This window comes from Thamnophis sirtalis, unplaced genomic scaffold (genome assembly GCF_051295495.1).
Source record: "Thamnophis sirtalis isolate CommonGarterSnake01/CBP01778 unplaced genomic scaffold, rThaSir2_p1.2 scaffold_3, whole genome shotgun sequence".
Lineage (NCBI taxonomy): Eukaryota > Metazoa > Chordata > Lepidosauria > Squamata > Natricidae > Thamnophis > Thamnophis sirtalis.
This window is the reverse complement of record NW_028261383.1, coordinates 81,581,838-81,607,332: the sequence shown is the minus strand read 5'-3', so window position 1 is coordinate 81,607,332 and position 25,495 is coordinate 81,581,838. Positions and strand designations below refer to the sequence as shown.

The following is a 25,495-nucleotide window of genomic DNA, read 5'->3' as shown; positions in this document are numbered from 1 at the left end:
GGACCTAGATAAAGAGCCTCCTCTGCCATTGCCATCACCCTATAAAATATTTTGCCTCCAGAGGTGAGATTGTGCCCAGCTCTTTTGGCCTTCCAGAAGAGTATAAAGACCTGGATTTGCCAACTGGCATGGGGATTGAAGAGTCACAGGTGACCAATGGTGGGTTTCAAATTTTTTTAGAACCTCTTCTGTAGGTGTGGCCTGCTTTGTGGGAGTGGCTTGTCGGCCATGTGACTTGGTGGGCGTGGCCAACTTGTAAAATGTGGTGAAACTCACTTAACAACGCTCTTGCTTAGCAATCAAAATGTTGGCTCAGAAACTCTTGCATTTGAAGCACGCAAGTCTTAAAGCTGTCAAGTTACAAGACCCTTGCACCCCTAAGCCTTTAGAAAAAAAAACCAGAGTTGTTCAAACTTGACAGCTTTAAGACTTGTGGACTTCAACTCCCAGAATTGATGTAGGAAGGTGGAACCGTTCTAAATGGCACTGTAGATTTGTGGAACCTCTTCTATAGAAGAGGTTAGAACTGGCAGGAACCCACTCCTGCAGGTGACCCTGAGATTGGTTGGTGGTTTGAGGAGCTCCCTCTGACTTTTAAGTTGCCTTTTAAACTTTGTTCTTATTTTATTTTCTGCTTTGTTTCCATTCTGGTTTTCAATTAAGTCTCTTTTACATAGTTTTATGGTTTGTATCTGTAAACCACCCAGAGTCACTTGGGTAGTGAGATGGGCAGTATCTAAATTTGATAAATTAATAATGCAATATTAAAATCCCATCAAACAATCATAAGAAGTGGCAGTGTGAAAGCAAATGTGTCGGTTTTAATTTTTAATATGATAAATAAAGATAAAAGTAACCCATACAAACAAAAGCTCTTTTGGGAATCATCCATAAATTTTAGAAGGGAACTGAGAGCACAAACATTAAGAAACACTGATAGTGTTTTGCATCATTGATTGTACCTAATAAAGCAGTTTGCCCATTATATCAATATAGAGGAAGAATGTTTCAGGTAGTCTGGCCTGTGGGTGGAAGAGTTTTCACTCAGAGAGAAATAAATCTATCTGCTAAACGCTCCCTTGATCATGTCTTTGCTCTGGGGCGCTTCCTGATGTGTTGGATTAAAAGGATCCTCTGCCCCATTGCTGTCCAAAGGTGTCAGTCTTACCTAGATTCTAGTGCAGTGGTGGCAAACTTTTTCAGCAACAAATGCCCAAACAGTAACGTGCTGGAGCCCCACAAACTCAAAGACCAGCTGCCCAGTGCGCATGCACATGCCAGCCACTCGGCCTCTGGGTTTCTGGCGCACGCATGCATTCTGGCCAGCTGGTCTTCAAGTGGCAGAAACCAGAAGAGCAGGTGGCAACAGCGCACATGCCCACAGAGAGGGCTCTGTGTGCCACCTCTGGTATGCATGCCATAGATTCGCCATCATGGTTCTAAGTGTATTCTTTTTTTTTTGAATATATTTTTATTATTTTTACATTTAAAACAATGCAGTACCGCGAAGTCAAAGTGACCATACATTCACATTATATAAAGCTAGTCTCAACCATTAACATTTAGCCTACTTAATACATTGTCTATCCTTCTGTCCAATCACAATATATACAATTTGTTCCAGTCTTGTCACCTTGTCTTATACCAATCATAACATCTGTTCCAGACTTCAAAATATTCTGATTCCCCTTTATTTTTAAGTTCAAGAGTGCGCCTATCTGCTTTCGCGCAGGCCAACACTTTTCTGATTATATCTAGCTCTGATGGTGTATTTTCTTTTTTCCAATATTGTGCATAAGTTATGTGCAGCACAGTTAGTACATGTATAATTAGATAAAGTGTATCTTTCTTAAACCCCTCCGGTATTATACCTAGGAGAAAAATTTCTGGTTTAAACAAGATTTGGTTTTCCACCATTTGTTCTAACCACAATTGAATCATTTTCCAATATTTTTTTGCCTCATTGCACGTCCACCACATATGATAAAAAGTGCCTGGTTCTAAGCCTATTCTTATAGTGGCCTGAGAGCCTTTTAAGAATGAAATGTTTTGAAAGAGGTAGTAAGAAACTGGCCGTGTTCCCCAAGACCAAACTAAAGCGACCAAACCCTAGTGAAGCTCCTCCACCCATTACTGGAGGACTCTCCTTGGGCAGTCAGCTTCTTTTTGTTATTGCAAACTGTGCAATAACACACACACACACAACTCATCTTTATGGCTTAGGAAATGTTGGAATCACAGAAGAGAAGTTGTACCTTGACTTGACTTTCTGGTGGTTTTCCCAATAAGTGTGTTGGTTCCCATAATTCTCGGCCAGCCTGGTATTAGACTGAGAATTAAGTCTAATGCATCTGGAGAGGTTCTTGGGAGAATTTGCTCTTCCTGTGGAAGTTTGCGAAAACTAACTTTTATCTTTGGGGGGGGGGGGTTGATGCTGTATAATACTGTGTAACCTTCAGAGAGATTGTCTTCATTGTTTTCAGAGGAAAAACAATGTATCTTTATAGCAATATTCCTTATGATAAAATTGAACAATCCAGGCTAGGCCTGGAAAACATAATGAATTTAGGGATTGATCCAGACGTTCCTTTCATGCAGATCTCTGCTGAAAATAATGGGGGAGGCAGTTTCTTTCCCACACCCAACCCAGGCTCCAGTGGCGCAATATCTTCAATTCTGAAACATTTGTAGTCCTCCATAGCTGTGTTTTCTGGGGATGCTAAAATGGGCAAAAAATTAGATCAGGGGTATCAAACTCGCATTGTCACAGTGTCATCATATGATGTATCACAGATTTTTTCCCTTTTACTAAACCGGGGGTGGCCGTGACCAGTGTGTGACGTATCCGGGCCGTGAGTTTGACACCCCTGCTTCAGATTATTATTTCATAAATTAGATGCATGAAGCCTTTTATTTTGTGGTTGTACACCAATTGCTTAACAGCTTTGTTTATTGTGTTTCTGTTCAGAAGTATGTAAAATGGCTTTTTAAGTTCATAAGACACATGTTTAATTCCTCCATTTTCAGTGGCTATTTTTAGTTTACTTATCACAATTAATTTGTGGAAAATCATAAAAATCGGTGAAGTGAGGCGTAATCTATTATTAAACATTATGCTGTTTCTTATGTCTTGTTCTGCAAGTGACCTTTCTATCAGTCAATAGTAATTTTTGCTAAAGTAAGTAATAATATGCTTTCCTCATTGTGTTAAATGAGGATGAGAAGAAATATGGCAGTTGGATCAGTTAAGAAAGTTAAAAGATCTGTGTCAAAATATCAGTTTAGCTGCACTGAGCTGAGGATCATTTCAACCAGTTAGTTGTTGATTAAAGACCTTCATTTGAGAGTAACCAGGCAAAAGTATTGATAGTAGGCATGGATTTCTGCTTCACATTAGTATCATTAAACATCTATGATATGGACAATACCGTGTTTCCTCGAAAATAGGAAATGGTCTTATTTTCTTTTGAACCCTGCAATAAGCACTTGGCTTTATTTTCAGGGAGGTCTTGTTATTTTTGAGGTGCAGGAGGTGGTGAGCGTGGTCACCTCATGACTGCTACTGTGTTGCAATATTTTGGGGGAGGGCTTATTTTAGCGCATGCACTCAAAAGCCCAATTGGGCTTATTATCCGGGGAGGTCTTATTTTCAAGTAAATGGTATATATTCATGCACAATTTTTGGACCCCATGAATGTACAACACAAACAATGTTTGTTAGAGGTAGGCAAATGTTTATATTCAGAAAATACAGGGTATTTCTTGGGGTTTTTTGTGGGGGTAGCACAGTACTTTTGGTCATAGGGCATTTAATAATTGGAATATATTATGGTGACTATTAAGATAAAACTATTTCTTACAGAGCTCAAGTTATACTTAAAGTTAGATGTACTGAAATATTACTTCCTTTCTCATATTTAAAGAAGCAATATGTTTCAATAAATTAGCTCCTAACCCTAACCCTACTCAAAATTCAGTAAAGTATATTTTTTTTCAGAAAGTGGAGTAGTTGAAGTGCCAGCCTAGAAACTGGGAGACTATAATAATTTCTAGTGTCCCCTCAACCAACTGGGTGATCTTAGGCCAGTCACTTTCTTTCAGTCCTAAGGAAGCAAGAAATAGTAAAGCATCCCAAAAGATTGTGCCAAGAAAATTGCAAGAACCTCTCTCGGCAGTCACTAGGAGTTGAGACTGACTCAAAGGTACCAAATAATCATTTTCTTCGTGCCTAAAATGGGCTCTATAATTAGGGTAAGACAGATTTAATTGTGCAGTTACAGAAAGAAATGGCTCATTGTTTAACAGGCCAAACTCCAAACTGGAAGTAAGTGCTGGAAACTGGCAAAAAACATTACAAAATGCAATCATGTGACTGCGGAGACACTGCAAATGTCTGTAAAAGGAAACTGGGTGACAAATGCCCAAAATGTGATCACATGACCCACAGGATGTGTATAGCTGTAATAATTCAAAAAATGGTTGTAAGTAACTTGGGGGGAGATCCATCGTAACTCTTGTCATTAAGTGACTGCTTGTCTGTCTGGTATACTAGAGTGACTTTCTGCTCTGTTTCTGGCTTATGTAGGGTTACAAAAAAAAAACCTAGAATTTGATAACTTTAAAATAATATAAAGCACTGAACTAAAGGATAGCTAATTGTAACAAGCTAATACTTATTCCTAATATAGAAAACGTGCTTAATGTATATTTCTATTTTTTCCCCCCAAAAGAACAAAAATTTAATGTTCTACTCCTCAGACTTCTTTTTTCTTGTGATACATTTTACATTGTTGCAAGTTTTCTAAAACTATGAACAAAAATTAGTAACATCTCTAAGTAACCTGGAATATTTTTTTTTCTTTGCCTATTAGTATTGGAATGTCTACTGAGAAAAATTCTGGCCCAGAAGATTACCTAATTGCATATGTATACTAAATTACTAAATTAATTGCATTTTTTTCTTCTGTTAGTAAAGTCAGAATGAATGGATTAATTTGAAGACAAAAGGTTGCTTTTTATTGCTTTTGGAAACCAGGTATCAGCCCTTGTTAGTATTTGAATGGGAGACCACAGGGAAATTTCAGGGTTTTAGACTAGATTAAGACATTGGGGAAAAAAAACTGAAAGAAGGCAGCAGGCACTCACTTCTGTGTGGTTGCTAGCAAAACTGTATATTGTCTAGGAGTCAAACTCAATTTGAAAGAAAAATTTACATGTAAATGAGGTAGTACTTAAGGAAACAGTTATTTAAATATTATGTGTTTTCCTTTCTAAAACTTCCTTTGAATAGTGGTATTTCTTTCACAGATGCATGTATCAGTTTGTAAGCAGCAGTATTTTGGGATATAAAAATATTAGAGTTTTGAAGTATCTTGCAGGCTCAGTTAAAGGATAATTCAGAAAATAAATTTGTTAGCCTTTTTTGTCCAATGCCTTTTATAAAGTCTTTTTCTCCATTCTAAGGTGCTGAAGTTTTTAAGATATTTTCCTTTTAATTCATCTAAATGTTACTTTAAGAAAGTTCTAGTATTTCTGTAGAAAAACATGGAGTCTTTTCCAAGGCAGTGGTGTTGCATAGAAATAGTATTTATAATGAGACGTCAACTTCTGCCTTAACTTCTCTCTCTTGTTTTGGTGATAAAGACTCTTGAGTTTGATTCCCATAAAGAAATCTATCTTTATGTTTCTGGTGCTTCTGCTGAACAACCATAAAATGTTGGTTTTTGGTTTTTTTAAAAAGCATTAATTGAGCTGATATATAGATCCTAAAGCAGGTGCTGCACAGTTAATTTTTGAATCCCTATATGTAGCTATGTCATCTCGCACAGCACTGGCAACTAGGGAAGTAATAACTATGCTAAGATTCTTTATATGGGGCATCAGTAAGTTGGGTACAACTATATATGTTATATTCCGTTTTGTTAGTGTTGAATATTAGCTTTTTCTCTCTGCAACGAGAACTGTTATTGTGCCTATAGCTTTTTAAATATCATGGGGGGGGGGGGACTCCTTGGAATTGAATCACCAGTAGGCATGTTAAATAATGAATGGAGTTGAAGAAAGGTCCTAAAGTTATAAAAGGAGAACGACAAACCATTACTATGTTACTATATTATTAATGATTGAAACAAGATTACCATTTCCTGTTTTTTTCATTTGTGTTGTTTCAATTTAATTATAAGTTAGGCCAAAATCTTAAATTCTTTGCTCTTTAGAAACAATGCATTACACCACTATGGCAACATGCAGTTTTTCTTTTATAAAGGAACACATTTTATACAGTTTTTTAATTTTATTGTAATTTAGTTTAACCTTAAATCAGTTGTAGTTTTTGTCTCTCTCTTCTTCCCTTTCTTATTCTGGCCTCCCAACATTCTACTCAAAACTTAAGAGTGGTGCTCCATCCAAGAGAATACATCATTATCACATTGTACTATGTCTGAACCATGTTAAAATACATTTTCTAGGTAAATAAAATTGCATAAATTTTAAATAATGAAACAAAGCCATTGGGGGTTTGAGACAAAACATCCTCTGGCAAGATGTTTTCATACCATTCTTTACTTTTATAATGTTGACCCCCAAAGTCCAGCAAATGAGAAAATGAAGAAAATGGTCCAGATTAGATTAAAATTGTTTTGACGTCTTTGAACTTTTGAAATATCAGAGTTGCTCACAGTATAAATCAAATTAACATGAATTTAATGCAAGCCAGAGTTCCCATAAAAAGTATAAAAGAACTAGCTGCCTAGTCTTGTGAAGGATCACAGAAGGTAAAATTCTGCCATGTTTTCTTTTTAGAAAACTCCTTTCCTCTCCTTTCTACCTTATCTTTTGGGAAGGATAATAGGGGATATCTTAAAACAAGTAGGACATTTAAAATTTTCTTCTGTATGTAAGAGCATTTTGCACGCTGTAAGATATATATAATAAAGCAAATGCAGGATTTAAAAAACATAGTTACCTGACTGAAATAAACCATAGTTATCTGATTTACATGCAATACATTACAGCTAGGACATAAGGTTTGCGAAGTACCCGTGGTTCACCCATGAGGCCAATGTTGAGAAAAGACACGGACACGAGCTTTCTCGGGATGGAGCAACCCAGATTGGGGTCTGGTAGCCCCTTTTATTGAGATAGGACAAAGGCAGGAGGAGCAATCAGCATGTGATTTAAGATAGCCTGTCAAACTACAATTGCTAATCTACTACTCAGGGAAGTTCTGTCTATATATGGTCAAATCCTGGGCATCGTTGGGTAAGGCACATCTAGAGCGAACTATCAGGATGTTATGTTATGCACTATCAGGATGTTATGTTATGGAGTTTGTTTTTTCCTGTGTGGTTCAGCGTGGCTGCGCATGCCCTGTTATGCACTGGGCCATGGGTGACCGCTACACCTACACAAGGAGTTATATGACAACAAAGGCTGACTTTATATAATCACAATAAATCAATAGCAAAGAAAGCTTAGCTTGGAACTATGCTTTTTATACATTCCTGATATAGTCAGTAGGTCAGTGGGACTTTGGAGAATCAAATCTAAATCTACATACTTTGTCTCTCCAGTCTACTAGTATATATTTGTTATGTTAAGGGTTCTATTTATTTGTCACTTTCATAGTGCCCCTCATTTCCTAATACTGTTAAATATAATGTTTCAATGTTTATAGATAAAAGGAAATGGCATTAGAACATGTAAATTAACGAGGTGGCCTTTTGAACATGTAGGTTGTCTGTTTTCTAGAACTTGTTCGTGATGATAAGAACATCATTGCTGAAATGCATCTCTGCTTAGTAACCAGTATGTTCTCTTTGAAAATTGTCTTAATGACAAATATGTTCCATTTGGAGATGTTCTGTCTGTACCCAATAGGCGTCTGTCTGCTACTTTCTCCTTTCTTGATTGTTTTCTTTGTTTTTCCTTTGTGCAGGACTTTGATATGCTTCAGATGTGTATTGGATAAAGCTATAGTATTAATATTTATGGTTGTTTTATGTGTATGCCAAATCGTAACTTGATACTTAGTACTCCTACTTACTTAAATGCACTGCTCCCTACTAATATTGTCCTGGATCCTAAATAATGCTTAGTCAGTGGAAGCTTCTTCTCAGTGGGTTACCAGATTGGCTACAAACATCTAAATGACCATCAGATAGCAAGAATGGTTTAGATCAGTGCTGTCAAACTCTTGGCCCGCAGGCCAGATCCATCACACACTGGCCACGGCCACACATGGATTAGTGAAGGGGGGAAAGTCTTGATACATCATGTGAAGCTGCTGTGACGATGTGAGTTCCACATCTCTGGTTTAGAACTTTCTTTACTACAATCTAATGGTCATCTGGAGTTTTTGTTTCCTGTATCTACTTCTCGACCTCTCTGTACATGCACAAAAATGTATCCATATGCACTTTGCTCATGTCATACTTTCTTCAGTATTATTAACTGCTTTCTCAAAAAAATGTTTGTTAGCAGTATGAGTTGAATTTTTATCACCAGTGACATCTAGATTATAAGAAAATTACACATTTCTTTAGGATAAACATCTCTTCGCTGCTTGGACCCCTCTTATTTCCATAGCCATGAGAATATCAAGTAACAGAATTTAAGTTTGGAGGATATCTATGAGTTATTCAAGTGGCTACAACTTATAATTGCTTCTTAGAGCAAAATAATAGGGAGGGTAGTATGGAAGTTCAGAACAGAGATCAAGCAAAGGTCAGCACTTTGCCTGTCAAATGAGTAGGTTTGAGATAGCATATTTTATGGAGTATAAGATGCTCTGAAGTATGACACACCTAGCTTTTGGGGGGGAACACCAGAAAAAAAAAATCTGCCTCTGACTCCCAACAATTTGTCATCTTGTAGCAAACAGCCAGTTTCAGTTTCAGCACAACCTGATTAGCATAAGCAGCTGATTGTCGAGCCTCCCCACAATCAGCTGTTTCAGGCTGCAGGGGATTGCTATAGCCTATTGCCACCACTGCAGGCCCCATTTTTGGCCTTTGCATCCTGTTTTCAGCCTCCGCGTGCCCTGTTTTCCGCCCATTCTGGGCGGCAGGGATCGAAATGGGCAGAAAATGGGGCACTCGGAGGCCAAAAATGGGCACACAGGGACCAAAAATGGGGCATGTGAGGCGGCAATAGGCAATGGCAATCCCTGCAACCTGAAACAGCTGATGATCAGGAGGATGATCCAACCAACAGTTAGCTGCTTTTGCTAATCAGGCTGCGGTGAAGCTGAAACTAAAACAGGCTGTTCACTGTTTGCTGCAAGAAGGCAAATTGCTGGGAGGCCGAGGCCAAAGAGTGGTGGGTGGGGCTACATTTGGTGTATAAGATGCACCCAAACTTTCAACCTCTTTTATGGGGGGAAAGTGTGTCTTATACTCCAAAAAATATGGTACATTTATAGAATACGGAGATGAGAGTCAAGAAGCTAGAGGTTTGGTTGGATAAAGCAGTTTCCTTTTTGGAGCATTCCTCCTAGCAAAAAAAGGAAGAGCCATCTTTGCCAGCCATCCCTTTCAGAACTGAGCCCAATGTTCTGATGAGTTCTCTAATTTGTGAAAATAACTTTGAGAACCACAGAGGCTCTAAGTTAGTCCAAGACCCTATGAAGCCCTTGTTTTTTTCCAGCTTCCAATAAAATTGCCCACTGAATTAAAAGCTGATTAAAAATGGTCCTGGTCCAATCTATAAAGTTAATGTTTGAACAATTTAAAACACTAAAGAAATGCTACTATTGCAGAAGAAACGGTTTCTGACTGATTTGTAGCCATATTCCCATTTTTTAAAAACACAATTAAAATCCTTTCATCCACATTAATAAATATAACCGAGCAGGGGGCACCATTGCAACCATTGAATGCCAAATCAGTTCATTGGTGGACTACAGAGTATAATATTTCCTCCCCTTTCTAATGAGTAAGGAAAATCAGTTAATAAAAAAAAGAGAAAACTGCAGAAATAATATCCCCTGTAGATAACACACACAGTGTTAATTTATGCAAACATGAATTATTCTGGTGTTTTCAATAAGCTCAGCGGAGCTGAAAACCAGTTTAAAGTACATTATGAAAAAGCACTTATTGGACATGTGGAATAATTATAGCTATGGATAGGTGGATTATTTAAAAAAAGGTTTTGGCTAGGCTTGATTTGTTAGTTTCTGCCATGTGCATATTTTAATCTTGTATTAATATCAAAATTTATTCAGTTCTTAGTACAGGAGAATTCCAAACACATTAGAATGGTACCTATGTTGATTTTTAAGTGAATATATTTTCAAGTGAGAATAAGCGCTTGTAAATTGAATATATAATGGAGCTTGTAGGGTAGCGTGTGTGTATTAAATTCAGGAATATATATAGCTAATTCTCAACTGTGATATAATTGCTATAGGGAATTACATTTTGGATCATTGCTTCTGCAATAAAGTCTGTAGATATTTGGGGACTTGAAATGCTTTCACCATCATTAAGCACCTTTTAAATGCAATTCAAGCAATAAATATTGCATATATATTGTCAGAAAAACCCATATCCAGTATATTAAATACGGACCTTTGATGGGAAGTGGGCTAGATATAGTTTAAATAATGAAATCATGTTCAGAAAGCTCACTTCTGTACTTCTGTGGACATTCCCTTCATAAATAGCAGAAGCCTTTCAAATCCTTTTGAAACATCTGCAGAATCTTAATGTTCAAGACAAGGGGACAGTAGTTTGACTCAGCAGTCCCCAATCTTTTTGACTCCATGGACTGGCAGCGGTTCCACCACAAAACCGCGGTAGACTAAAACGCGTGTGACTAAAGCGCGGTGACAAAACCGCACCGTCAAAACCACGCGACAACAGCGCGCTGACAACAGCGCGCCGACAGAAGCGCACTGTAACATAACCCTAAAAATAACCCTAAACCTAACGCTAAACCTAACGCTAAACCTACCCTAAACCTAACCCTAAACCTAACCCTAAACCTAAACCTAACCCTAAACCTAACCCTAAACCTTACCTTAAGTTAAATTGCGCTTCTGTCGGCGCGGTGTTGTCGGCGCGCTTTTGACATTGCGGTTTTAGCGCCGCGGTGTTGTCGGCGCGCTTTTGACGTTCGCGGTTATGTCATGCCACGACTGGCAGCAGCAGTGGCAGTGGCAGCGAGGGTCGAATGGCTAGTTTTGCATGCACAACCTACCTCCTGCTCATGCACAAATGAAGCTTTGCGAGTTTGCCCCTTACTTGTGCAGTACAGTTCCCAATGGGCCACAGACGGGTTGGGGTCCCATGTTCCAACTGAAATAGGTCTTTCTGCTACATCCATAATGAAGTGGTTAGGACACATTCTTTTGAAGGAAATTCGTTTTAGACAATTTAGTAACTCACAGTGAAGAATTGCTTCCGCAAGAGATATGGCAGATGTGTCCTCCAAAAAGTTGATGCTGCTGTTGTGAAGGTCATACACCCATGGATTTTGCAAGCACAGGAGGCATTTCCACCAGGGCTATTTGCAGCTGCTTTGTTTCGCCACTAGCCCTGCTTAGAAGAGCCTATGCATGCAGATATATATCCACTTGGCAGTGGAAGGCCTTCACAGCAGCTGTACCAAATTGTTGGGAAACTCTGATCATTTGGACACTTGAAGAGATGCTTTCTTCAAAAGGCTATGCAAAAAAAAAATACATGATTTATACAATGCTCATGGATAGTTGGTTACTGGGATCCAAACTGGATCACTCCAAATGGAAAGAACAACTTGTCCTGAAACCCTCGGTAGCAGATGCATCACCAGATTTTTGGTTCACATTGTCCATTACCTCCAGCTGGGGACTCTGTAGGTGACATGGCTATGTGGCATCTTTCCACAGAGGAAGGAGACATCCTCATTACCTATCTTGCCGAACAAAAGTATATGATGCTCAGATTATTTGAGTGGCACAGCCAGCAATGACCCACATATGGCTGGCCTACAGATGCGCTTTGAAGTTTCTTAGGCCCCTATTTTGGAGCCCTAAGTTGGAGGTTGTGCAACCAGGGTTATAGTTTTTTAGGTGAAATTTACATACTAGGATCCTGGTGTGATTGGTGCTGAGTTATAGTGAATCTTGATGCTCTCTTTTGACAGAGTTTGCATATAGTTACTAACTGATAGTAGTTGAAAAAGAATTCTCCCCCAACTTCTCATTACCCTAAAACTGCATTTCTTTAATGGAATATTGATTGTTCATGGTTTATGTACAGAGAATTTGGTCTGTGAATTTTTGACACCAGTTGGCTTGCTTTTAAAAATGTATATCTTTTCTTCATAAAGGAGATAGAAAAACAAGAGAGATAGAAAAAGGAAAATATTGTGAGAAACTGTCATAAAGAAGCACTTACTGATAGTAATATTATGATACAATGCATTGGAATGTTGGGGTTTGTGAATAATTTTCTGTGCTATCAAAGGAATATTATATTTATGCAAATTATTATAATTCATTTTTTAAAATCATAGTTGAACCTAGAATATCCTTTTCTTGAATGTAAGTATATATGGGGAGTGCATCTTTCATACAATGGGAGACACAAGTAGTTTCCATAGTGCAAAATGATTTCAGATTTGCATATTTCCAGTTCAGAAAAGGTAATAAATTGTGATTCTTATTATATTTCAGAGTCAATGTGATGTTTTTGAGATGAAAAATCTTGATGGGAGTAAAGTTATTTGAAAAGAGAAGTAGGAAAAGGATTTTCTGAGCACTTTTAGTGTATCCAAATTTATTATTTCTCATGCGTAGGGAAAGAAATAAGGTTTGTCCCTACATTCTTCAACTTATTTTCAGTTTTTTAGACCATCATTTGAAGTGTAGCTAAAATTTCTTTTTGAACAATTAGTGATTGTATCTATATTCTTTAATATGACTTGTCTCAGGCTTAATAAAAGGTTACCCTGTAAATAGTAGAACTTTAATTGGTTATCAGCTGAATTAATTCCATAAACTTTTTTACAAAATGTCTTTAAGTCTTCTGAAGCCACAAATTACATAAAGATGCTGCAGAAGAATGTTCTTGTTTATAGATGGGTGCAGAGATCAGCAAATTATTTACAGAGATGTGCATAGATAGATTCTGTTCAAAAATCGCATCTAACCAAGGAAGATTGCTGAGTATTGTGTTATTTATATGGTTCATTTGCTCTGGAATTTGAGGTGAGGCCATAATTAATATATTTTCAATCTTGGCTTAGCAATTATAGTCAAATTTATGTCCAATATCAGTGGCCCCCAAACTTTTGGACAGTCGGGAACAATTCCTTGGACAGGTTTTTCCGCAGACCAGAGCGGGCATGGTTTTTTGTGCTGCCTGCATCCCGCAGATGGGGCTTTGCTTGTTTGCACAGACCGGTTTCTGGCATGACACAGACCAGTGCCAGTCCACGGACTGAGGCTTGGGGCCCCTTTTCTATATAATAACTGCTGTAAAATTCCAAGTAACATTTAGCTTGGGAAGGCATAAAAGAGAAAACTATTCTCCCATGGAAAGTCAAAACTTAAGAACTATAATCTCATATGAACAAGCAAGCCTATTGGTAACACATTGCTTAATTGCTCCCAATTAGCTTTTCTTGGCATTTGATGATTCTAACCAACTTGGGAGAACTAAAGAAATATTAGAAAAGTGTTAGGTAAGCTCCCCGTTGGGAGAGCAAGTACGTTCAGCGAAGCGTTGTGAGAGTTGTGTTGGAGAACACACAAACCAGCATACAGAGACACTGCAGTTTAAATAGGCTTTTACTTTTGTGGAAATAGAGGTATCAGAGTCCATCAAACAGTCCCAAGTCATACACGGATAAGACAGTTAGCCATCAATGTCTTTCAGTTAAGGGATAATCCAAATAACATAGTCCAGTATCATATAATCAGTCCCGTATTCAAAGTTTGCTAGCAGTTGCAAAAACTTGCAATGGCTCACGGCACTCAGATCAGATCAGCCCAGCATCTAACGAACAGAGAGAGAGCTAACAGTCATTCTGGCTCCCTCTTATGGCCGATTGAGGAAAACAGCAACCAATCACATTTTACAGTATGCTTTAAAGAAACAGGTACAACATTGTTACATGATTTATATATTGCCAACCCAACCGTTAGATTATATTCCTAACAAAAGGAAACAATAGATAAGCAATCAAGAAGCTGACTAATTGGAAATTAAGTGTACAGTTCTCTGTCAAGAATTGAAATGGGATCTAGAAGTATTTATAGGCAGTTAAGGTCATCAAGAAGCAATGAATAACATAGTAGTTCAAGTATGATGAAAATTAAGATAGGGGATAATCCTACACTTTCACAAATCCAAAAAAATTAAAGCAATAGGCCCTATATCTGTGATGGCGAACCTATGGCATGTCACCAGCTGCTCTTCTGGTTTCTTGCACACTGATCTTTGCAGGCACCAGAGTGTTGGAAAATGGCCTGAAAATGGCCAAAACCCAGGCAGTTTTCTGGGCCATTTTCCAGCGCTCCAATTCCTGCAAAGACCACTTTGCGCCCACGAAGACCATTACAAAAACAGTCTGAAAATGGCTGAAAAAACGGCCTGAAAATGCCTCTAAAGAGCCCGAAAAACAGGCATGTGCATGCTGGCCACCTGATCTTCGGGTTTCCAGTGCTCTGGCACATACATGATCCGATTTGGGCCCTTGGTGCCGAAAAGGTTCGCCATCACTGCCCTATATCATTACCTATTGAATAAAAGTGGTAACAACAGAGTTAATCGGATTCAAAAGATACAGAGATAAGAGAAGGGCTTTTAATCAATTGTTTTGTGTTGCGGGTAGATGTTTGGTGCCTGTATGTTGGTCATTAAACAAAGAAGTCACTAAGTGAAACAGCAAATGTGCCTATGATCTTACTTCAGCATTCCTTTGCTTTACAGACCTGTGAAGGTCATAAGTGCAAAGATTAGTTGTAAAGTTACTTTTTCATTATAGCCATAATTCCAAACAGTTGCTGAACAAGGATTATCTCTACTCAACAGAACAAACCAGAGGAAATGGTCAGTGAAATGTGATCTTTTGGGTTGTGCATAATTTCTTACTTAGTGATTCTTGCAATCTCTAAGAAATGTTAAAATTGGGAAAGGTTTTTCCCCTGTGAAAAGCTATATATATATATATATATATATGATTTTAAAAGGAAAAGAATCATTGGTAGATATCTTGCATAAGTTTCCACTCGGGGCTAGCTATTTAAGTAGGAACTCCTGTTTTCAATTGTTTGTATTTCTAATTAAAACTCAAGTACTATAATTCAATTGGTGAGGAAGAACTATTATGTAAAAAAATTCTATTAAAAATTCCAAATTGTAGCTGTTTGTTAACTATTTCCTACAGTATGCTGGGTTACAACTCCCCAGCCAGCATAATCATTTAGCAATCAAAGATGATAAGAGTTGTTGGCCAGTGCTGGCTAGTAGAATGTTCGAATCAGCCATAATTTCTGAATCCTAAGCAGTTTTTATCTTTGGAGATAGCATGCTTTGTCCTCTACAAGATTAGAGAAAAAAATGAGTGACTCAGAATTAGCTCCATTAAAATTCATTGTTTACTCTTAGCCTTGTATACATAGAATTGCAGCTGAATACTCACATGATCTTCATATTAGAATAGGATGAGCAGATACAAAAGAAGTTTGAGCTTCAGTTATCCTTTGCAAATTTAATCTTCTGAAATTTCCTCTACACAACTCTTAAAGAAGAAACCTAGTGCTCCTTTACTATAATTTAGCTACCTGAATATAAGTAATTTCTATGAGGGATATGAGTTCTAATTTTTCTACTTGACAGAATGGCTGGACTTAGATGTCTCACTAACCCATTATATGACCATTATATTTTCAAGCTATGATTAAAACAAGCCACAACTCCACATAACATAGCAAGCCATAGTGACCTGGTTCACAAAATACTGAGAGGGAATGGCCTTGTTTTTAGCTTGTGGCCCCTGAGAATTCTGAAAGCATATTGTGGATCATATCCTAAAATTTGACTTTGTAATAAAAGATAGTTTATTCAAGAATGGCTGCTCCACTGGCTCTGTTAGTCATAAATATTTGTTTATTAGATAATAAACTGATGAAGTTATTCTTCATGATCTATGTTGTTAGATGCATATACATTTATCATAGTGTTCCTTTCTGGAATAAGCCATGCACAAAAAATAAGTGAGAAATAATGAACAAAAGAAATTAAAACATTAGATTAAACATTGACATTAGAATTTTAAAATGAAAGTATAGCTAAATCTTGTTTATACTGGTTCTACTATCTATATTTCTCCAAAACCTTCTATCCTTTTTATCTTTATATCATCACTTTGAGGTCTCTTCAACTGGAACCCAGAACTCAATAGTGTGGGCAGTGGTGATTATGCCTCAGTATGCCCATATAACATCTCTGCTTCAGGAACTGCATTGATTGCCACCTTGTTTCCAAGTAAACAATTCAAAGTGCTGGTTGCAACCTTTAAAAACCTATATGGCACAGGGCTCAGTTACTGAAAGGACCACTTGCCTCCCATAGAGAATCTACCCAGATGATCTGATCTGGCAGTGTTGGCACACTCCAAGTTCCTTTCATTAAACAATGCAGTCTATCAAGGTTCCACCACAAAACCGCGGACGACAAAATCGCAGTCGAGGAAAGCGCGTATGTGACGTCATCACAGCGCGACGAAAAAGATCGAAAAATGTAAAAATAAAGCGAAAACCTTACCCTAACCCCCCCAAACCTAGCCCTAAACCTAACCCTTAACCTAACCCTAAACCTAACCCTTAACCTAACGAAAAACCTAACGCTAACCCTTAACCTAACGCTAAACGTAACGCTAAAGCTCTAACCCTTAACCTAACCCTAACCCTAACCCTTAACCTAACCCTTACCTTTATGTGAATCGGCTTGCTGTAATTTAATTTTTATTTCAATTTTTCGATCTTTTTCGTCGCGTTGTAATGACGTCACATACGCGATTTCGTCGACCGCGCTTTTGTGGAACGCGGTTTTGACGGGTCACGGTCTATCAAGACCCTAGAAGTATGTCATCTTGATAACACCAGACCTCTGGAATGAGGTTTTCTTCAATATTTGAATGCCCTCCAACCTACTGTTGTTTCAAAGGACCTCAAGGGCCTGGCTCTTTATCTAGACTTTTAGTGGGTGTGACTGAAGAGTCCCTTCTTCTTTTTCCCCCCCCCGTTTGGGTTTATTATCTCTGCCAACTTTACTCGTTTTTCTGTGTAGTTTTCTTAACTTAAATGTACTTAATGTTTAAAATGATCAGAGTTGCTGGGAGTTGGGCAGCATTTAAATTTAATATATTATTGTTAGTCATATAGTGAGCCCAATGTTTAGACTGGATTTGGCATTTTTACCACCTATTGAGTCCTTCCCAAGGGCCTGTGATAGTCAGATGTGTTTCATGATATTAAAGGTATCATCTCAGGATGTAAGTTGCTTAAAGTAATTTATTGTTCATGATGATTTTCTCACTTGGTGATCAGTGGTGCTGCAGTTGTTTTGGGATTGCACCCAAGGTGCCTATTGCTATTTGGTACTATCTTTGCTTTATTTTCCAATAGAGTCATTTTACCTCTATTTGCAAGTCTTTGCATTTTGTGATTTTTCCAATGGTTTCTCTTCTGTTTTGCTGTTTTTAGGTACTGTAGTATCCACATCCAGACTTTTTTGTGTTTCTTAACTATTATTAATTAAGATGGCAGTGTGCTTATCTGTTTGAATTCTAAAGTCCAAGAACACTTTAGCTTCTTCATTTTCTTTTATTTTCTCTACGTTATGGTTCTACCAGTTCTTGGTAAATGGTGATTCTTGCAGATACTCCAGTGCAGCATTGTTGGTATTTTGTCATGCCATTATCTGTGTGATCTTGTAGCATCTAACTAGCTGATCCATTGTTTCTTCAGCTTCTTTGCAGAGGTGGCATTTGCTGTCTGGCTATCTTCTCAATTCTGGCTTTGCCTGCTTTTGTTCTTAATTTGTTCTTGTGCAGCCAGAATTAGCTCCTCTGAATTTTCTTCAATTTTCCTGCTCCTAGCCATTGCTAGATCTTCTATTCTGTCTTTCTTGTATACCAGTTCGGTCTCTCCAGTTCTCAGTTAAGACTTCATGAGATTGTAGCTTCAGTGCGTCTTCGTTGTCCTTCAGATATTATTCCAAATCACTTTCTTCTTCTTCAGCTGTCTGGTGTACTTGTAACATTCCACTCCCACCTATGCTGCTTGGTAAATAATACCTTTCCATATTGCTGCATGGATGAAGGGCATTATTCATTGTAATTCTTTTTCTGATCTTACTCTCCATGGTTTTTAGTTCTATTTGAGCCCAGACATTCCAGATGTGTATCTAATGACTGGAATTGCCCAGGTGTCAATTTCCTTGATGCTATTTCCTTCATTGAGTTTAGACTTTACAATCGTCTTCATTCTCATCCTGCATTTTAGCCATTAGCCACTGTAGTTCTATTTTCTAAGAATGGCTACAAATAGCTTTATATATCCTGGGGGTATTCTTGGAAATAATTGTAAAAATAAAGCTGGACTATTTTCTGTTTCTGCATTGTGCCATGCCAGATTCCTAATCACTTTTTTAAATTAAAAGAATCTTTTAAAAATGAGTGGAACTTAGAGCCTGTTGAATCCCAAGAGAGATATTTGTAGATACATCATTGCTTATTGAGATTGCATTGCAAATTTGAAGAATCTTATATTAAATTATGCATTATGAATTTTAAAACACAATAGATACATTCATATATAGCTCCAAGCCAAAATAGGCAAATAACATCAATAGTATAGGACCGTGATGGTGAAACTATGGCACGAGTGCCGCAGGTGGCATGTAGAGCCCTCTCTGCGGGCATGTGAGCTGTCGCCCCAGCTTAGCTCCACCACGCATGCAGGCATGCCTCCCGTCGGCAAGCTGGTTTCCGGGTGTCTGCCGTGCATGCATGGGGGATGGGATGCATACAAGGGAGCCGTGTGCGCATACGCAGGGGGGCAGAGGGAGCGCAGGGAGTTGCATGCATGGAGGTTGTGCACGCATTCACAGAGGGGAGCAAAGGGGATCACATGCACATGCGTGGGCCCCCCCACACGCATTGCACTATGGGTGCACACGCACGCGCTTTCGACACACAGCAACAAAAAGATTAGCCATCACTGGTATATGACAAAAACAAATTATGTCATGTAGATATCTATATACGTATGTACCAGTATGTATGTATACACAAACACATACACACACATTTGTGGGTTTGTGTGCACCAAAAACATATTCATGGAAATATTGTATGCATAATTGTATGCAAACATTGCTATTTCATAATTACTTGAAATCAAGATTTGTAACAGTGGTCTCTTGAATAAGCCATGTTAGCTGAATTTGCTCATGAATGGCAGGATTATGCAAAGCCATGATAGAGTTGACTAATGTTTTACTTAGTATATTATGAGAATCTTTGCAAACTAGGCTATTATGGATTGTTCAGTGTTTATGATGCAAAGTCATTTTTTAGCTTTATAGGAATTCTAGTCTCATGTGGAATATACTGTACAATTTTTAGGAACAGGTATTTATGAAACCGAAAGAAACAGAAATCCAGACAGCTGCAGAAAGGATATGGTGCAGAAATAAATGTGGTGGGAGTCATAGGAAAACTTGAAATTCATCTACATGGGACAGATCCTAATTCTATAAATAAATAATTTTATTATTATTAAGTTTTGTATCTAAGAGAATTCAGACTTACATTTAGCATTTGTGGCACTATTGTATGCAAATGCAATCTAAGAAAGTTTGTTGTTGAAATAACATTTTATCAGTCTGTTTGATTTAAAACAATCTTCCAAAGGAATTAAGTATTGATCTACATGATAAAGCCCCCAAAGGTCTTTCTCAAGACATATTTTATCTTATTCCTGACATATATTATACCTTGCGCCTGATTTTGCTTCAAATCTTAGTTCTTAAATTTTTAATTCTTTTACACAGATGTATCAGATCATACTAGCATACATTAGCTCAAATATGTTATGCCTCCTATAGTCATTCCTTAGTTGGTATTTCCTGTTCCAAAAATTTCCTATGTTCCACTAGGAATATCCAACATTTGTTATTTTTCTCTTTTCCTTCCTACCAAGCAAGAGCAGAGACTGATTTTTCTTGTTGCCGAACAAATAGTTTATAAAACTCTGCATTGGAAGGGGGAGGGGGGTAACTGTATATTTACACAATCCTAACAATAGAGTCAAATGAACATCCTTGTTAGGAATATAATCTAATGGTTGGGTTGGCAATATATAAATCATGTAACAATGTTGTACCTGTTTCTTTAAATCATACTGTAAAATGTGATTGGTTGCTGTTTTCCTCAATCGGCCATAAGAGGGAACCAGAATGACTGTTAGCTCTCTGTTCGTTAGATGCTGGGCTGATCTGATCTGAGTGTTTTGGAAGCTGGCTGTTAGAAAGTGCCGTGAGCTATTGTAAGTTTTGCAACTGCTAGCAAACTTTGAATACGGGACTGATTATATGATACTGGACTATGTTATTTGGATTATCCCTTAACTGAAAGACATTGATGACTGACTGTCTTATCCGGGTATGACTTGGACTGTTTGATGGACTCTGATACCTCTATTTCCACAAAAGTAAAAGCCTATTTAAACTGCAGTGTCTCTGTATGCTGGTTTGTGTGCTCTCCAACACAACTCTCACAACGCTTCTCTGAACGTACTCACTGTCCCAACTGGGAGCTTTCCTAACACTGGTTATGGGCCCAGTTTGGGAGGTGCCTGTTATACTTTGAGTATCATGGATCATTATTCCCGACACGATTATAATACTGTTAAGGACGAAGTTCAGTATAAAACATCTCAGTGAGATTAGGCAACATCTGGTTTACAAATAGATAAAACAAGGAGGGTACAAAATCTCACAAACCGAGAAGATTAACCAGCTTCTTAGAATGTTTAGGATGGAACTGTGTAAACCAGCTAAAACTCCAATGGGTCAGGAATTTAGCCATGATGATGTAAAAAGCCCTGTGTTTGATAAAGGTATTTATCAATCATTGATTGGTAGCTTATCGTATCTGATTAATTGGTCAAGGCCCGAGATAGCATATAGTGTAAATCAATTAGCCAGGTTTAATGCTGAACCTACTGACTGGCAAGCTGCTAAGAGGATATTAAGATATCTTAAGCAGACGATGCATTATAAATTGTATTTAGAGCCTAGAGATGATCTGAGATTAATTGCATATGCTGATGCAAGTTTTGCTACAGATGTGTCTACACAGAAATCAACATCAGGATTTGTTGTATTTCTGGGAAAAGCACTAATTGGATGGTGGTCTATTAGACAAAAACATTTAAGTCTATCGACTATGGAGGCTGAGTTCTCATGTCTGTCATTATTATGTACAGATGTAGTTTGTTACAAACAACTCCTACTGGACATGGGAATTGACATACGAGAGTCTATTGTTGTTTATGAAGACAATCAAGCAGCAATTCAGATGGTATCCAATATTGCTGTAAAAACTAGGTCAAAACACACTGATATAAGATATCTGAACATAAGGCAAAGTGTGAATAGTAAATTAGTTTCACTGGAGTATTATATGTCTGAAGATAACATTGCAGATCATTTTACTAAGGCCCAAGGTAATATAAAGCATAAATGTTGTTGCGAGGAATACGGATTAAGATTGTAAGATTTATATATTGTCCTACCCAAAGGGGAGAACATTAGGAATATAATCTAACAGTTGGGTTGGCAATATATAAACCATGTAACAATGTTGTACCTGTTTCTTTAAATCATACTGTAAACTGTGATTGGTTGCTGTTTTCCTCAATCGGCCATAGGGAGCCAGAAAGCTCTCTGTTCGTTAGATGCTGGGTTGATCTGATCTGAGTGTTTTGGAAGTTGGCTGTTAGAAAGTGCCGTGTCTCTGTATGCTGGTTTGTGTGTTCTCCAATACAACTCTCACAATGCTTCTCTGAACGTACTCGCTCTCCCAACGGGGAGCTTTCCTAACAATCCTTAACAGAAGAAATGTCTAGAATTGAAAGCAACAAGCTTCCTTTGATATGCCAGTAGGAACAAGAAGATTGCCAGTAATGCTTGTGAACTTGTAAACAATAATTAAAATGTATGTACATGCTGACAGTGGTTGCATAATATGCCAATGTTGGTGAATTATTTTTCTAATGCTTTTCAACAAATAAATGCATTCCAGACTAGCAATTACTATCCTGCTAGGATTTCCCAGTAAAAAACAAAACAAAATCCTTATGTTGAATTAATTATATATAAGCCTGGTCATAAACATAGAAAATATATTATGTAAGGCAAAAGTGAAGACGTCTCTTTCTCCAGATATTGATCAGAGGCACCGTCTGGTTGCTAGAGTCAACCTTGACCATTGCTGAGGGATTCTGATACCTCTAATTCTTCATTCTGGAAGCCAAAATACGTTCCCATGCTTACTACAAACAGGATATAATACGGTCTCATTTTCTAATTCAGATTTTGCTTATTTATTTGAAGCATAAATTCTTTTGGAACTTAGGATAATTTATTTTTTTACATGCCGATCTCTGCTTTATGGCTATATCTTTATTAAGCCTTTAAGGCTTTAGAAATATTTCGATCTCTTCCGTGGCACACAGGATTTCAAAATTGGAGAAGGAAAGAAGAAGAAGGCAAAAAGCTTGAAGTCAATGCCTGCAGATGAAGTCTAGTTAGAGGCAGAGGCTACACATAATACTGTACTGATAACGGTTAATATAAAACGGCTTTTAAGGTTTCTGGAATTAAGAAGTAGTAAAGAAGTAGATTATTCCTGAAAATAGGAAGTCTGATTGTATAGAAATCACTTTATTCTTATACAAAAGACAATGTTCCTTAGTAGTAGAAAACAGAAGGAGGGAGTAGTAGTGAACAGTTTTGTGGTTATAAAGTTGGACCCTGGGAATAATTTTGCCTAATAGGTACAGGGCTTGTTGCTATTTTTACTATTATTATTTTACATTCATTGGTCACCCAACTCCAATGGGCTCTTGGTTTATACCTCTTTAGAGAATGTAGCATTATTCCTGCTTCAGATGGCATGACATTCTTTTTTTCCTATATAATTTCTCTGCAATTATGACTACCATTAAAAATATTAATTATAGTTCAGAAATCCATATGAGTAAACTAATCATGGTCTCATGGTAATATCCTAAAATGATGATTAAACTTCAAGGTTTATTATTTGCAGCCCAAGATCAAACCCAGAAAAAAGACCCAATCCCACAATAAATATAATAAAAAAAATTTAAAGAAAGAAAATCCTGAGATAATGAACAGTTAACAACAGAATTTGAAAGGAATCAGATGGTTTCTAAGAGCTGTTGGATAAAAATGTTGCAATTTAAGTTTGTGAAAACTTAAGAAGTTTGTGGCATTCAAAAAAAAGGATAATGGTATTCTGGTCACAATGACAATATTAAGTGGATAGCAATTGGGAAAAATAAGTAAGTTCAATTGCCAGTGGGATATTTTAATAGCACATGTGAAATAGATTCTATCTCCATGACTGTGTAGAAGCAAGCATGGTTTTTGTATTATTTCTACCAGTTGTTGCCATAATAGGTAATACACCAATTGGGCCAGTGCAAAGGAGGGTAGTATAGAATATTGGGGAAAAATGCAGGGACAGTCCAGGGAGGGGAGGAAATTATACAATAGAATAGCAGAGTTGGAAGGGTCCTTGGAGATCTTCTAGGCAGGAAACCTGTACTGTTCCAGACAAATGGCTATCCAACATCTTCTTAAAGACTTCCAGTGTTGGGACATTCAAAACGTCTGGAGGCAAGCTATTCCACTGATTAATTGTTCTAACTGTCAGGAAATTTCTCCTCAGTTCTAAATTGCTTCTCTCCTTGATTAGTTTCCACCCATTGCTTCTTGTTCTACCCTCAGGTGCCTTGGAGAATAGTTTGACTCCCTCTTCTTTGTGGCAACCCCTGAGATATTCAAAATGCCTTAACCTTTTGGCAAGTCCACCATATGTGGAAATATGTAGCATCAAGAGAACCACATCTCCAACATTTGGGTTGTAAATTTGGATACATAGAAACCAACTTTTTAGGATCTAAATGCCATCTATAGAACATCTTGTAAAAATTTTCTCTCAGGTTTTGGGCTTGTGTAAACTTTACATTTCTTACCCAAATTTTTTCCCATGTATCCAACATTATTGGTTCTTCAATATTTTGAGCCCACTTTATCATACAATCTTTAACTAGTTCTGTTTCAGAATCCATCTGTACTAATACATTGTATATCCTCTTTATATGCATTAAACTTTGATCGCAAACCCCTGAGATATTGAAACACTGCTATCATGTCTCTCCTAGTCCTTCTTTTCAATAAACTAGACCTACCCAGTTCCTGCAACCGTTCTTCATGTGTTTTAGTCTCCAGTCCCCTAATCATCCTTGTTGCTCTTCTCTGCACTCTTTCCAGAGTCTCCACATCTTTTCTACATTGTGGTGACCAAAACTGAATGCAGTATTGCAAGTGTGGCCTTACCAAGGCATTATGTTATAAAAGAGGTTGCATATCTAGATTGAGCATCTAATTTAACAGAAAAACACAACCACTAATTTAGTAGGTTAAGATGGAAGCTGTTGAGATTACTGAACAGTGCAATCATGTGCACATCTTCTCAGAAGCAAAGAACATTGGATTCGTTACTCTTTGAATGGGTGAATATATGATATAAGGCTAAAATGGTAAAACAAAATCTATATCGGCACTATCGGCCTTGCAGCAGGATGGGCAACAAACAAATTTAATAAATAAATGTATTTCTTTTCATGTGTTGCACTTATGCTGAATTCTTCATAGCGACATCCTTAGTTTCCTAAAGGCAAAAGGCCATTGATCATGGTTTGTTTAAGTGGAAGAAATTTATGCTTGGATAGATTATTTTGGATGTCTGCCATTTTGCTACCTCCCTTTGCAATATTGTTGTGGCAAATTTTTAATACTTGAGCTGCGTTCTGGTTTGTGTGTGCTGTGATCTGTGGAGAGGGAAAGCCCTACTAAAAAAAGCAGATACAGGATCCCAGTTCTTCCTTTCATGCAAATAAAAGTTGTTTTATTTGTCTTAAAGAAGCTGCTACTAATAGAGCCCTAACAAGGTACAAAGTATCTCAGTGATCAAATATTGTGTTAGTAATATAAATTCCTTTCCCCATTTTTATTGGCGATATTGTTAAGACCAGAGCTCTTTCCTTTCAGAAGAGAGCAGAAATACTAGTTAGGGTTTGTTCACAGATTTTAAAGTTGATAAATTTGTTTACCAAAATATCAATATTGGTGCCTTCTTTGATTTTCTTCTTCTTTTATTTTATTTTCTGAAATAAAATCTTGCA

General features: G+C 37.5%; 1 protein-coding gene across 8 annotated transcripts in view; it reads left to right on the top strand.

Moving 5' to 3' along the window:
* The window catches only part of NSD1 (nuclear receptor binding SET domain protein 1), a 71,252-nt gene that overhangs the window by 8,540 nt on the left and 37,217 nt on the right, over positions 1-25,495 (top strand). The gene's annotated exons all lie outside the window — the stretch shown is intronic.